The sequence below is a fragment of the Bubalus kerabau genome, chromosome X (genome assembly GCF_029407905.1).
Source record: "Bubalus kerabau isolate K-KA32 ecotype Philippines breed swamp buffalo chromosome X, PCC_UOA_SB_1v2, whole genome shotgun sequence".
NCBI lineage: Eukaryota > Metazoa > Chordata > Mammalia > Artiodactyla > Bovidae > Bubalus > Bubalus kerabau.
The window spans coordinates 66,620,275-66,634,795 of NC_073647.1; the positions used below are offsets into that span (position 1 = coordinate 66,620,275).

The 14,521-nt window shown below is 43.9% G+C and overlaps 2 long non-coding RNA genes across 4 annotated transcripts in view; one reads left to right on the forward strand and one right to left on the reverse strand.

The window, feature by feature from the left end:
- LOC129639787 (uncharacterized) overlaps nt 1-2,820 on the reverse strand; it is a 157,695-nt gene extending 154,875 nt beyond the window's left edge. The window contains exons 1-2 of one of the 2 annotated variants that reach the window (XR_008708599.1): nt 2,789-2,820; nt 1,729-2,055 (exon numbers count right to left, since the gene is read on the reverse strand). This is a non-coding gene — a long non-coding RNA (uncharacterized LOC129639787). Of the gene's footprint in view, nt 1-1,728; nt 2,525-2,788 lie in introns of those variants that run through there. The other variant, XR_008708598.1, reaches the window with a different exon arrangement.
- On the forward strand, nt 2,572-6,347 carry LOC129639788 (uncharacterized). 2 transcript variants are annotated; one of them, XR_008708601.1, is made up of 3 exons: nt 2,572-2,879; nt 3,531-3,945; nt 4,044-6,347. It is a non-coding gene; the product is annotated as an uncharacterized LOC129639788 (long non-coding RNA). The 2 variants fall into 2 exon arrangements; XR_008708600.1 differs by having other exon boundaries at nt 2,808-2,953.
- Nucleotides 6,348-14,521: the final 8,174 nt, after the last annotated feature.

The window sequence follows — 14,521 nt, forward strand, 5'->3', positions numbered from 1 at the left end:
GTGCAGGAGGAGTACAAAGGATGGAGTGGGCACAGGTAGGCACTTCCACTACAACCCTGGCTCAGGTATATCTGGAAATGTCACTCACTCTAGGCCCCAGGTTAGTTGCCTCATTCCTGTTTGGGGAAGCAAGTGATGCTGGGGAAAAAAAGGCCTCCTGAGCCACAAGACCAGGCAGAAGCTGAAGACCCTGTTGGCAAGAAGCCCAGTAGCAAAGCATTCAATGAGGACCACTGCCCCTGACTCCTCAAGGAGAGACCATGCCGGGGTTGGCGGCATCAGGGGAAGTGGATCTCAATCCTCCACACCTGTGCTGGACACTTCTTCCCTCCCAGGGGCCCGGTAACCAAGGCAGCCTTCCTGAGCAGCACAAAGGTGCTAAACCTGCAAGGCTTCAGGGAAAAGTCCTTCCCTTCCTCTCTTTCTCCTTCCTTGGGGGTCTGACCCCCAGCTGTGTGGCATGTTTAATAATCTATAATTTGGCTTCCCTGACCAGGAAAAGACAGCCTTCTTGAAAGTCAACAGAAGATGAAACTGAATGAACTGGTGGGGGATAGATTATTCCTGAATAGACCCCCGCCCACACACACACACACACACACACACACACCCACACACACCCACACACCCCCACCCATCCCCCCCACCCCCCACCACCCCTCCAGAGTAGCTTTCAGCCAAGAGGTACTTTTCAAACACTCCAGCCCAGGCATAACTTATGTGGGAGGCATGGAGGAAACAAATATGTTTACTAACACCTCCTGCAAATTCCCTGGGTCATAGAGATGGGGGGGGGGTGGGCCCACCTCGGCCTCAGGGGGATGGTGCAGGAACTAGAAGGAAACCCTGGAACAGAGAATTCTTATAACTGTACACTTCCTTTGCCAGATCTCTCTGCTTAAGAATTTTTTTCTTAAACCTTTGATAGTGACAAATCAAGCTAGTTGCTCCAATGGCAGACCCAGGGTGGCAAGTCGGGTCACATGCAGTGGCTGTCCCTCCTCTCCCTCTCTGGGGTCCCTTTGCAAGGAGTTAGAAGTGCAGCTTAGCGCTTGTGGCTCCTTTCCCTCGTGCAATGGTTCAGAGAAGGTCACTCAACCCGAGAAACCAGCTCAAGGGGGAGCAGAGTTTCCTCTGGGACAGGAGACGTGGCACCCCAGGATCTGAGCTGGGGTCCATTCAGGTTCTCAAGGCAGGCGGGCCTAGATGCCCTCTCTGCCCTCTGATCGCCAAAGCTCTCCTCTGTTTCGGGCTCGCTGGGAATCCCCAGGAGCGGGAATGTATTGCTGGGGAACACCTCACTGCTCCGCCCAGGAGCCACCTTCAGCCCCATCCCCTCGCCCATTGCTCTCCTGGCTTCTGGCACAACTGTGGGTAGAGTCAGAAAGAAGCACTCAGTAGGATAGTGCCTTCCAGGCTACAGAGCCCGTGCTCCAGCCGCAGAGACCACAAAGATACAGCAGGAGAAATGTAATGCACAGGCGAGCCAGCACCTGCAGGCGGGCTCCAGCTCCTCCTCGGCTAGGAGCCCCTGGCCCTGGGAGCTCTGGTCCCTAAACTTTCTCAGAAGGATAAATGAGGGAAAAGGAAACCGGCCTGACGCGGGGACCAGAGATGCAGGAGAGGCAGAGTCCCCGTTGGCCTCAGCCGGCCTGCTCTCTGAGGTCACCTGCACATTCTCCCCTGGCCCTCACCAGCTAACTGTCCGATTTTGAAAATGGACATTACCTGTCTGAGTCTTGCAAAACAGCCGGGGCGTCCAGCGGGGCTCAAGCGTGCCGTTCCATGTCGGGGCGATCGCGGTCCAGGATGAGATAGAGAACTAGGTTGCAGAGAGCCCGGGCTCAAGCTTCCCAGGCGACAAGGGAGGCTGCCCGAAGGCGAGGGGCCCGGAGGAGGCGTAGGGAAGACGGCTGTTTCCAGAGCAGCCAGACAGGGCAGCCCCGCCCGTTTTCTCCAACTCCCAGTCCTAGCCAAAGAGGATGCTAGAAAACTTCTCCGCGCCCAAGGAAGATTTCTCGAGTTCGGCAGCGCTTCTGTGGACTTTAGGGGGAGCTGACCAGGGAGAGGTTTAAAGAGGGCTCCTAAATCACTGAGCCGCTACGCTGGAAACCAGGTGCCTCCTCTTGGCTCCGTGGCCAGAGTCTCCTAAGTCTCCTGCCTCTCAGCCTCTTCCTTCTCCAAGACTTTGCTTCGGAGCAGCCTTACTCCAGCCCCACCTCGTCTTGGCCAAAGGGTGCAGGGTGGGAAGCCGGCGCGTCGGCCCGTGGCCCCTACGCCCCTCACGAGGCACACTTGCCCCAGAGGTCCTAAAAGCCCTGGCGGCAGTGCAGGCAGCAGGTGTGAACTCTGCCTGCCCGTCTCTCTCCTGCCGGTTCGCGGCTCCAACCTTATCTGGGAACCTTCTCCAGCCAGTGCACAAAAGCCTATATTATCTCCCCTAGCTCCGAAGAAGGAGCGGTACTCGGGAAGTGCGCTCCAGGCTTGCCTCACATCCTGCCACCGCGGCTGCCGCTTCCAGAATTTGCCTAGAGCGGGGGTAGGAGGGCAGTGGAAATCACCTACAGCTGCGTCTCGGTCGCTAACAGTTTGGTGCCTCCGGGCTGACTGATTACACCGGGGAGGAGGAGGGGATTAGAGAGAATAGCTCCGGCGCGTCACGGAAAAGGGTTACTGCTGCTCCTCCTCCTCTTCCACACCCCTTTGGATTCCAACCCCGAGTTCCCCCATCCCCTGGTTAAAAAGAGAGAGAGAGACAGAGAGAGAGAGAAAAGCACTTCCCTCTTACCTTTCCCGGGAGAAAGTGCGTCCCAGCAGCGCCGTCTAGCGTCCTTACCGGAGTACGCCAGCCTAAAGGGCTAGGCCGAGCGCGGAACCCAGTGAGTGAAGGCAGGGAAAACCGCTAAGCAAAGTTTGTCAACTATCCCGATCCCCAGTTCCACCCGTTGAGCAGGTATCTAGTTCAGCCAGGAGTTCACCTGTTTGGTTCCCCCCAGGCCAGACCGTAGTGTTATTAAAGACGCATGCCGCCTAAATGTATTCATAATGTGAGCTTCTGAGTACCAGAGAGGACTCCTCTTATCCACACCTCCCACGTTAGAGATCCTTAAGTCTCTGGGTTCTCCAGACCCGCCGGGCAAACGGTTGGCAAGGAGGGCTGGGACCCCAGGATGGGCTCTGAGATAGAACCCGGGCACCAAAACCAGGCAGTGATTGTTTATGCCATGCCCTGAGGCTTGCCAGAGGTGCTCCTGACTACGTGAGTCTTCAAGGTCATGAAACCCAGGAGGTCCTCTCTTTAAAGAGTGATGGGAGAGAGGGGCAACGACTCAGGAACTGACAGGGTTTGAAATGCAACAGATAAAGAGACCGGTTTCTATGCCAGGTATCTCCCAGAGCGTTCTGCTCCGCTCACTGGCACCTTGCTGATTAACACACTTAACAGGATTGCTCATTTAACGGGTCAGCTAAGCGCTATGCTCCAGCATTTGCTGCTGCGCTAGGCTCCTGTTAATTTGTCTTTCTCTAAGCTCTCTCCAGCTGTTCTCCTGAGGCTACTCCATCGCTCTGCATTAGCTGCGGAGAGTGACGCGAGCGAGCGAGCCAAAGACTGAGACAGAGACCGGAACGGACAGCTAGAACAGAACGTTCTGTGCGCGCGGCGAGCCTGCGGACCCACACCTTGCTTCAGTTTCCGTGACTATTTGGCCTTGATCCACTATCCCCTGGACTTTTAAGGCCGAGACTGTGCACAACTAAAGTTACCGTCCCTGTCTCACTTTTCATGACAAGTTTATGAATTCTTTTTTCCCACTGACCATCTCAGAAAATTTGGCAAAACCCCACCCTGGAAAATTCTTTCTGCAATTGGTTAGGTCCAGGGATCGAGAGAGGTCAGGTGTGGAAGGAAAGGTCCTTTTGGCAGGAACCAAGTTATCCTCCCAGGTGTTTGGTGTTTATAGGTGCAGTGTGGTGGGGGGAGGGCTGTATTTTGAAACAGCGGAAAGATCTTAGAATTTCTGCTTCTGTTGTCCTCTTTTCAGATACAAGCTCAGTCTTCCGATGGGGACTAGAGAGCCAGTTTTCCCTTGCTCTTTGCTATAAAGCTCATGTAAACGTCCTTCTGCCTGAGTGCCTGCCCTGAGCAATCCGGATCACAACTTCCAGCCATCCAGCTGCACCTGCATTAATGTTTTTCCGGCTCAACGTAAAGTGCTTCCAAAAGGCTGGGAACTGCAGCAATTCAGGGTGGAAGAACACTGCCTCTTCACATCTCACCTGCCTAATGCCTCCACTCTTGCCTTTAGCATAGCCCCAAGCCCTCATGCCCTGGGCCCTAGCTGAGCAGCTAGGCTGTCTATAGGTGAGGCCATCTGGCCAAACCAGGAGAGCTCTCATTTACATATAAAGGTGTTAAGGAGCCAGCAGCCAGGACAAAGGGAGCTAACCCAGGGTAGCAGCCAATAATAAATATCCCTAACCAATTTGTCAAGTAAACAAGAGATTTTAAAGAAATAACAAGAAACAAACAAGCAAACAAACACCTAGAAAGCACTGTTCCTGTGGAGCCCTTTTATCATCTTTTATGTCCAATTCCACCTAACTTTACTCTAACACTCAGTGCCTTTTTGTATACAAGTTCTATGTCTCCTGCCCTATCAAAACTCACTCTCCCATGTACCTACCACACTTTCAGTACTCTTCCTGCTGATGACAATGTGTCGGTGTTCCAGTCTGATAAATACCTAACTAGTCTAGCTAACCTTACTCCCCTGGGTAATATCATCCTTCACCAGAGGCTTTGAGAAGATTTTCCACAATTGAAGAATTCAGGCACTATGGCAGACCAGTGGATTTTCTTTGGATGGAGGAAGGGCTCTTGGTACCCATCAAAGAGGGCTGCTGTTTGGCCTATTCAGCAGTTCTGGCTTATGGTTAAATGAAGTTATTGCAAGAGAGTCAAGGAATATAGGAATAAGGAGATCAAACAGGAACAAAATGCCAAGAAGATGGGAAGGAACCACTGACTTCTCAAAAATAATGTCTGGGACCTTGCTCCTCAAAGTGATATCCATAACCAGCAGCATTGGGGCATCACCTGGCAGCTTGCTAGAATTGCAGAATCTTAGAACCCAGCCCCGGAGAAGGCAATGGCACCCCACTCCAGTACTCTTGCCTGGAAAATCCCATGGACGGAGGAGCCTGGTGGGCTGCAGTCCATGAGTCAGACACGACTGAGCGACTTCACTTTCACTTTTCACTTTCATGCATTAGAGAAGGAAATGGCAACCCACTCCAGTGTTCTTGCCTGGAGAATCCCAGGGACAGAGGAGCCTGGTAGGAGGCTGTCTTTGGGGCCATCTACAGAGTCGGAAACAACTGAAGCGACTTAGCAGCAGCAGCAGACCCCAACCCCAGAACTACTGAATTAGAAACTTCACAAGTTTTTTAACAAGAAACTTAACAAGACCCTCAGGTGACTGCAAACACATATTAACAATTGAAAAGCATTTTAAAGAAAACCTTTCAACTCTGCCTAGCCCAGGAGAGGAAAAGGACAGTTAGTGTAATCACCTAAGGATCTAAAAATAGGGTCTGGCACCACCATTGTCAGATGATAAACACCACAGAACAAGGCCAGAAATGAGGCCCAATATATATCAAGTTATAGTTAGCAGCTCTACCTACAGACGGCCTGTTTGCAAAACTGTCCTTAGTTACATGAAGAAATAGATGAGAATGTGTCATAGCTTAAAATAATTCTATCACTACCACTGAACAAACAGATCGATTCCCATGTTCCACTAGAGGAGGGTCAGTATCATCTATTAAGAACAGAATTTTACACAGTTCAGCAAACTATGGGTACTCAATATATGCTCGCCAATTAATGGCGAGAAGAGCTAATAACCATTTAGTGAAGCCAAAAGTATTTATGAAATTAAAAATTGTGATAAGTAGCTTTGCAAAAAAAATAAACAAAAAAATATGCTGAATTGAAATGTATCTCTTCCAAAGGCAAATTTCAAAGTTACCTATTATGATAATACAGTGAGACTAGAGAACAAATAGTTATTGAGTGTCTGCTCATTTACCAGGTGTCCTACATACTTGATCTTATTTCATCCATGTTTCTAGACTTGGATGATGGCCAAAATTACCAGTTTGGCACCTTGTTAAAGATTCCTGGAACCATGCCGCAGATCTATTAAATGAGAATCTCAAGCAATGAACCACCTCAAAAGAGGAGCACCTTTCTAAGCAAAACTTAAAACCCAGGAACCATAAGAGAATGATAAATTTTACTATGTACTAATTAAACAGTTCTCCAAAGCGGGGGGAACCCACAATAAGCAAAGTCAAAAGACAAACCATAAACTAGGAGAAAAATTGCAACAACCAAAGGGAGAATTTTATTACTATATAAAGGGCTCTTAGGAATTAATTAGAAAAATAATCAACCCAACAGAAAAATAGGCAAAGGACATGAATAGATTCTACATGTGAATGGATATGTATGCATGGGGAAATAACTGCAAACTAAACCATAATGGCAAAGAATAGGTATTCCATAGTATTGATACCTAGTGTTGGCAAGCGTGTAAAGAAATAGAGCCTCTCATTCACAGTTAGCTGGAGCATAAAATAGTGTGACCACTTTGGAGAACAATATGTCAATGTCCATAAAGATTACTGGCATGAACTGAATCACCATACACATACTCATATATGAAAAGATATTTCAAGAAATTGGCAACAGTGATTCTTTTTTGGAAGAAGGGATCACTGGCAATGTGAAGTGAGATTGTTTTATTATGTTTTACTACATATGAGGTGGTACATTGGAATTTGTTACACCCTCACCTTTAAAGAATTATCCATTTGCACTCTTTATCTTGTGACTTTGAGTACCTCCCGCTAGAGTAAGAGGAGCGTATTTCCCCAATTCCACTGTGGTTGGCCACATGACTTGCTATGAGCAAAGGACTAGGAGCAGACAATCTTAATGGCTTGGCTCCTCATGCTTCTGCTACCTACCAGTAGTCCTGGGTAGTTCCTGGTCCAAAGAGAATAAGACACACAAACTAAACCTAAAACCAGCCCACAGTGTGAGGCCAAGCCCAGGCAAGCCCAAAAGAGATGAGGTAAACCCAAGCTGACTTACAAACTTGTGAATAGGAAGCAGATGCTTATTGTATGACACTGATACCTTGTGGGGGTTTTATCATAATGCATTATTTTAACAATAACTGACTAATGAAATTCCCTTTATGCTTAGAAATATTTACTATGTGCATTATTTTCCACCTAACAAGGATTTTTAAAATCATAAATAACTATCTATCATTAGGACATAGGTTGAATAAAACATGGAACATCAGTACATACTTTCTACAACAGACTTATGTTAAATTTAATCCCAGTGATAAATAGAAATGTTATTCCTATACAGTTGTGTTCATGTTTTCCCATTTTTCTCCCATTAGTATTATACATACCATATTCCATCACTGTTATAATTATTATATTATATGATTTATGTCTTTTTAAAGAAACTGAGAGAAGAAAGGAAATCAAATATATGTTTATATTGTTTGTATTGTTAGCCTTATTTACCATGTCTGGTTCTCTCATTTTTCCCTGTGGATATGAGTTACCTTCTGCTGCAGTTTCCTTTAATATAACATTGCTTCCACCAACCTCATTTGTGCTGTTATTGTCAAATATTACAGCTCTACATGTTATAATCCCCACAGCACAAACACACAATTGCTTTTTATATCAGTGAGAATAAAGGGAAAGAAATATTTATGTATATTGTCAAAACTGCCTTTACTGATGCTGTTTATTTTTCTTCATGTGGACTGAAATTACTTTGCAGGTAACTTGCTTTCATACTGGTGATGGTGGTGGCTTAAGTCACTAAGTTGTGTACAACTCTTCGTGACCCCATGGACTGTAGCCTGCCAGGCTCCCCTGTCCATGGGATTATCCTGGCAAGAATACTGGAGTGAGTTGCCATTTCCTTCTCTGGGGGATCTTCCCAACCCAAGAATCGAACTCAAGTCTTCTACACTGCAGGTGGATTATTTACTGCTGAGTCACTAGGGAAGCCTGGTTCATACTAAAGAAACTCAATTAGCACTTTTTAAAATTAAAATGGGTCTTTTGCAACAAATTCTATCATTATTATTTAATTTGAGAATGTTTTTATTTTGCCTTAATTTTTGAAATTTCCTTTTGTTGGGTATGAATTCCTAATTCAAAGCTCTTTTTTTCTTTCAGCATTTTGGGTATGTCATTCCACTGCTTTCTGGCCTCCACTGTTTGAGAAAAACTATCTTTTACTCTTTATTAGGGTTTTGATGTACATGACAAGTCATTTTTCTCTTGATGCTTTTAAGATTTTTCTCTTTGTCTCTCAGAATTTTAACTATGATGTCTCTCCATATGGGTCTCTTGGTCTTTATGCTTTTTATAGTTCATTGACCTTCTTGGATATGTAAATTAATGTTCATCAAATAAGGAAAGTTTTCAGCTATTATTTCCTCAAATTATTTCTCTACTTCTCTTTTCCCCTCCTTCAGGTACTTCTATTATGCATAATTTGGTGTGCTTTAATGGCATCCCACATTTTTCCAAGTCCCTATTCTTTTTTCATTATCTTTTTCTCTCTGTTCTTCAGATTGCATGCCTGTGCGCTAAGTTGTTTCAGTTGTATCCGACTCTGTGTGACCCCATGGACTGTAGCCCACCAGGCTCCTCTGTCCATGGGATTCTCCAGGCAAGAATCCTGGAGTGGATTGCCATGCCCTCCTCCAGGGGATCTTCATGACCCAGGGATCGAACCCACATCTCTATGTCTCCTGCATTGGCAGACAGGTTCTTTACCACTAGTGCCACCTGGGAAGCCCTATTCTTTAGATTACCTAATATCTAATAATCTGTGGGCTTCCTAAGTGGCTCAGTGGTAAAGAATCTGCCTGCCAAGCAGGAGATGCAGGTTGGATCTCTGGGTCAGGAAGCTCTCCTGGAGAAGAAAATGGCAACCCACTCCAGTATTCTTGCCTGAAAAATCTGATGGGTAGAGAAGCCTGACAGGCTACAGTCCATGGGATCGAAAAAGACTCAGACAAGACTTAGGGTCTAAAACAACCACAACAATCTATCTTCAAATTCATCAACTTTTTTCTTCTTTCAGTTCAAGTCTACTGTTGGGCTCCTCTAATAAATTTTCACTTATGTTATGGTACTTTTCAGCTCCAGAATTTCCATTTAGTTTTTTTATAAGTTGTATCTCTTAATTGTTATTATCTGTTTGATTATATTTTCATCATAAATTGTTTTACTTCTTTAAGGTGGCTCAGACAGTAAACAATCCACTTGTAATGTGGGAGACCTGGGTTTGATCCCTGGGCTGGAAAGATCCTCTAGAAAAGGGAATGGCTACCCACTCCAGTATTCTGGCCTGGAGAATTCCATGGACAGAGGAGCGTAGCAAGCTACAGTCCATGGGTCGCACTGAACAACTTTCACTAAGCATAGTTTACTTTAATTATTTAAACATACTTATAGTGACATCTCTGAAGTGTTTGTCTGTTACACCTGACATTTTGGCCCCCATCCAGAAAGTTTCTATTGTTGTTTTTCTCTTTATTATAAATGAGTCATGCTTTCCTGGCTTGTTTGTTTTCACCTATCTTGTTATCTGGGGTTAAAAATTGGAGATTTAAGGGAATGTAGCAACTCTGGACACTGATTCCCCTCCCGACTCTCTGGGGCTTTTTTTTTGCTTGTTGTTTATTTGTTCAATAACTTGGATAAGATATTTTAGTGAAGTCTGTTTTCCTAACATGTGAAGCCTTTGGTGTCATTCCTCAGAGGACAAAGCCTAGGCTGTGCACACAATCATCCTGGAACGACTGTAGTTTTAGTAGGGCTCTCTTTCATTGTCTCTTTCCCTGACCTCTCTGTTAGGCTGCATGCCTCATCTGGAACCACACCCAGCTGTTATTCTCCAGGAATTGGGCTGATTGTTCTATTGTTTTCAACAACATTCTGTCCATAAACTGTTACAGGGTCTGAACCAGTTAAATTTAGGCAAGACTAGTTGTGGAAACTAGTCTTCAAGGTTTGCTCTGAGTCCAGGATGGCGTTTCATTTCTGTCTCTTACCATGGTTCCCTAGTGAACTGGCTTTTCAATAGTTTATCTTGTTCTGATTTAAAAAGGGCTACTAGCCTCCTCTGGTTCACTTACCACCAAAGTCTCCACTGTTTTCAAGTTCCCTTAGGCTTGAACTTCCCTCATATTCTATTTCAAATAAGTCAGTTCATTTCAGGAAAGCTTCAGAAGAGTCTGTTCTTGTGGAATAAATATTTATTTATTTGCTGGATGCCCTTAGGACAATTTCCAGGTTTTTAAAATAAACTTTTCATCAGTTATGCTTGTTTCAACAGGGAGTGAATCTGTGGAACTCCTCATACTGTCATTCCAGAAGTGGAACTCTCAAATGAGTCTTTAAAGTTAAAGCCATCATGACAAGAATATGCATAGCAACACAAACCCAGTCCTCAAAAAACAATTATTTATCAGAAGGAAGAAGAAAAGTCATAGGTTACAATGGCTCAGGGGAGAACACAGAGACTTCATTTCAAACAGGAGAAATTTTAGGGAGTCAGAGGAAGGAAAATAATGCTGGGAAGAACCAGGGAAAGCTTCATGAAGGAGATAGCATCTGAAAGTGGTTTAAAATATAGGTAGATATGAAGAGGGGAATATCAGGCAGGTGACACACTATCCATTTATTCATTTGTTCCATGAATATTTATTGAAAGCTCACTATATGTCAGACACTGTTTTGAGGTGCTAGGTATAAAGCACTGAACAACACAGACAAGAGTCTCTAACTAAATGAAATTTAAATTCTACTGATAATGGGGTGGGAGGGTAGAACAGAAAAAAAAAAGTTTATAAGCAAGTGTATAATATAGCAGAGAATGGTGCTATGAAAAAAGTAAAGCAGGGTAGGTGATATGGAGAAGGCCAGGAAAGTTTTAATTTTAAATAGAGTGGTCAAGGAACACCTCACAGGAAAATCAGGGTTTGAGTATTGTCTTAAAGAAAATAAGGGAACGAGTCCATTCTATAACTGGAACAGAATGTTCCAGATAGAAGGGATATGAAGTGCAAAGTTCCTAGGGCCAGAGCATGCTCAGCAAAGGAAACTAGCACATGGGCCAGTGTGGTCAGGCCTAAGTGAGTAAGGATTCAAAATGGTAGGATTCAAGTTCAGTGGAATAGCAGGAGGGCCAGAGATGGTCAGCATGAGCAAGTGTGTATGGCAGAAATCTGTGCTGCATTTAATGAGCAAAGGGGGCCATGTTGTCTATGGTCTAGAATCCCTAAAAAGGATTAGTGAAAGAGATCTGGAACAATGGACTTCAGCCAATATCTGGAGGGCTTCAAATGTCAGCCTTTGTTCATTTTCTTGGCTGAGTAATATTCCATTGCATATATGTACCATATCTCCTTTATCTATTCCTGTATTGATGGACATTTAGGTTGCTTCCATGCCCTGGCTATTGTAAATAATGCTTCTATGAACATTAGGGTATATGTGTCTTTTTTAACTATGGTTTTCTCAGGGTATATGCCCAGTAAAGAAATTGCTGCATCATATGGGACTTTTATTTTTGGTTTTTTAAGAAACTTGCATACTGTTTCTCAGCCACCATAGCTGATAGTGGTTGAGGTGATGTGGATGAACCTAGAGACTGTCACACAGATTGAACTAAGTCAGAAAGAGAAAAACAAATACAGTATACTAATATATATAAATATATATATATATATATATATATATGGAATCTAGAAAAATGGCACTGATGAACCTGTATGCAGGAGAGGAATAGAGACGCAGACTTAGAGGATGAACTTATGGACACAGGCAAGGAAGGAGAGGGTGGGGCAAATTGAAGAGAGTAGCACTGACATATATACCCTGTCACGTGTAAAATAGCTAATTGGAAGCTGCTGTATAGCACATGGAGCTCAGCTTAGTGATCTGTGATGACGTAGAGGGGTGGAATGGGGAGGTAGAGGGAGTCTCAAGACGGAGGGGATATATGCATATATACGGCTGATTCATGCTCTTGTACAGCAGAAACTAACACAGAAACTAACACAACATTATAAAGCAATTATACTCCAATTAAAAATGAAAAAGGCAGGTACAGGCCAGGGATAACCACTGGGCTAGCTCTCCTCTCTCACATCTCAAGCCTTGATTGACTTCTTGGTGGGGAAGTGATCTTTGTCTAATGTTCAACTACTTTCTTTGACAGAACAAGTTCTCATCTTTTACTACATTGTCAGGAAATTTCTGTTTACATCTCACCTAAATCCCTTTACCTTTGGTTCACTCCTTAGAGGAGCAAGCATCACTTCTACCAGCTAGGGTTTCTGAAGAGAACAGGAGAAAAATTAGACTGAAAAACTTCTGTCACCCTCAAAGAAAGGAAGTCAATATTCATTTACTTTATATCCATCAAAAAACCCCTTGTCAAAGGAAAGTCAGATATTACTAAGCATCAGCACATTTGCCAAAAAGGGTAAAGTCAGTTATAAACAGCCTTATGAATCAATTCATTGGAGTTCAGGCTTTTACCACTAAAAGAAGAAAATCCTCTGCATTATAATAAAAGAAAATCTCAATCACAGAACAACAATAAAAAGGCAATCCAACGCTTAAAGAAGCACCTCTGACACTTAGGAAAATGGTTTTGCTACATCAGAAGTCAAAACTGTCTCTATAATGATGCTTTAAATTGGACTTGTACTTCAAATAGCAATGCTGTAAGTTAAGGTTTCTGGCTTTGACATGAGTTCTTTGAAAGCACTGAGAAGTTGGGGCCAATCTCAAAGAAAGAGAGCGCCGTAAGGTAATTAATTATTGCAGCGTGTTTCTAGATAAACACTCATACAGCATTATAGCAATTCAAACTCTCAGCTGTCACTTCAGTTCATTTATGGCTCAAGGAAAACTGCTCCTTTTATTAAGATGCCCTGGCAGCATGGTGTGATTCTGTAATATGTTTTAGATCATCAGAAAAAAGTTCAAGTGTCCTCAACATCATTTTACCATCAAGTATATGATACTGTTGTCTCAGTATTTGAAAACTGGTATATGCATGATAATTTTTATTAACCAGATGCTGGATTAACAGGAACATCGCTTTCCTTAGCCATACACTATAGCTGATACTTTAACACAAGAAAAATCATGTTTTAGTAGAAATTGTTAAAGAACAAGAATAAACACCAGAAGTAGCTTTCTCATTGCATGCCATGCCTTATGATCTGCTCTAAACTTTAAGACAAAGATCTTTTTAAACAAAATTTCAAAACCTTGTCTTGGAAATTTCAGGCTGCTATAACAAATATCATAGACCTCGTGATTTAAATAAGAAACATGTATCTCTCACAATTCTGGAGGCTGGACAACTGAGATCAGGGTGCCAACATGGTTGGATTCTTAGTGACGACCTTATTCCTGGTCTCCTTGTATCCTGACATGGTGGAGAGAGATGGGGGGAAGAGAGAGAGTGAAGGGATGGGTGGTAGAGAAAGAGGTAGGAAATGAAGGAGCAAGAGATAAAAAAAAAGAGAGAGAGAGAGAATACTCTCTGGTGTCCCTTCTTATAAAGGCACTCAGTTCAATTAGTTCAGTTAAGTCACTCAGTCATTTCTGACTCTGCAACCCCATGGACTGCAACACGACAGCCTTCCATGTCCATCACCAACTCCTGGAGTTCACTCAAACTCATGTCCATCGAATTAGTGATGCCATCCAACAACCTCATCCTCTGTCATCCCCTTCTCCTCCTGCCCCCAATCCCTTCCAGCATCAGAGTCTTTTCCAATGAGTCAACTCTTGGCATGAGGTGGCCAAAGTACTGGAGTTTCAGCTTTAGCATCATTCCTTCCAAAGAAATCCCAGGGCTGATCTCCTTCAGAATGGACTGGTTGGATCTCCCTGCAGTCCAAAGGACTCTCAAGAGTCTTCTCCAACACCACAGTTCAAAAGCATCAATTCTTCGGGGCTCAGCTTTCTTTATAGTCCAACTTTCCAATCCATACATGACTACTGGAAAAACCATAGCTTTGACAAGATGGACCTTTGTTGGCAAAGTAATGCCTCTGCTTTATAATTTGCTGTCTAGGTTGGTCATAGCTTTTCTTCCAAGGAGCAAGTGTTTTTAATTTCATGGCTGCAGTCACCATCTGCAGTGATTCTGGAGCAATCATTTCACAGACAATAAAGTCTGTCACTGTTTCCATTGTTTCCCCATCTATTTGCCATGAAGTGATGGGACCGGATGCCATGATCTTTGTTTTCTGAACATTAAATTTTAAGCCAACTTTTTCACTCTCCTCTTTCACTTTCATCATGAGGCTCTTTAGTTCTTCACTTTCTGCCATAAGGGTGGTGTCATCTGCATATCTGAGGTTATTGATAT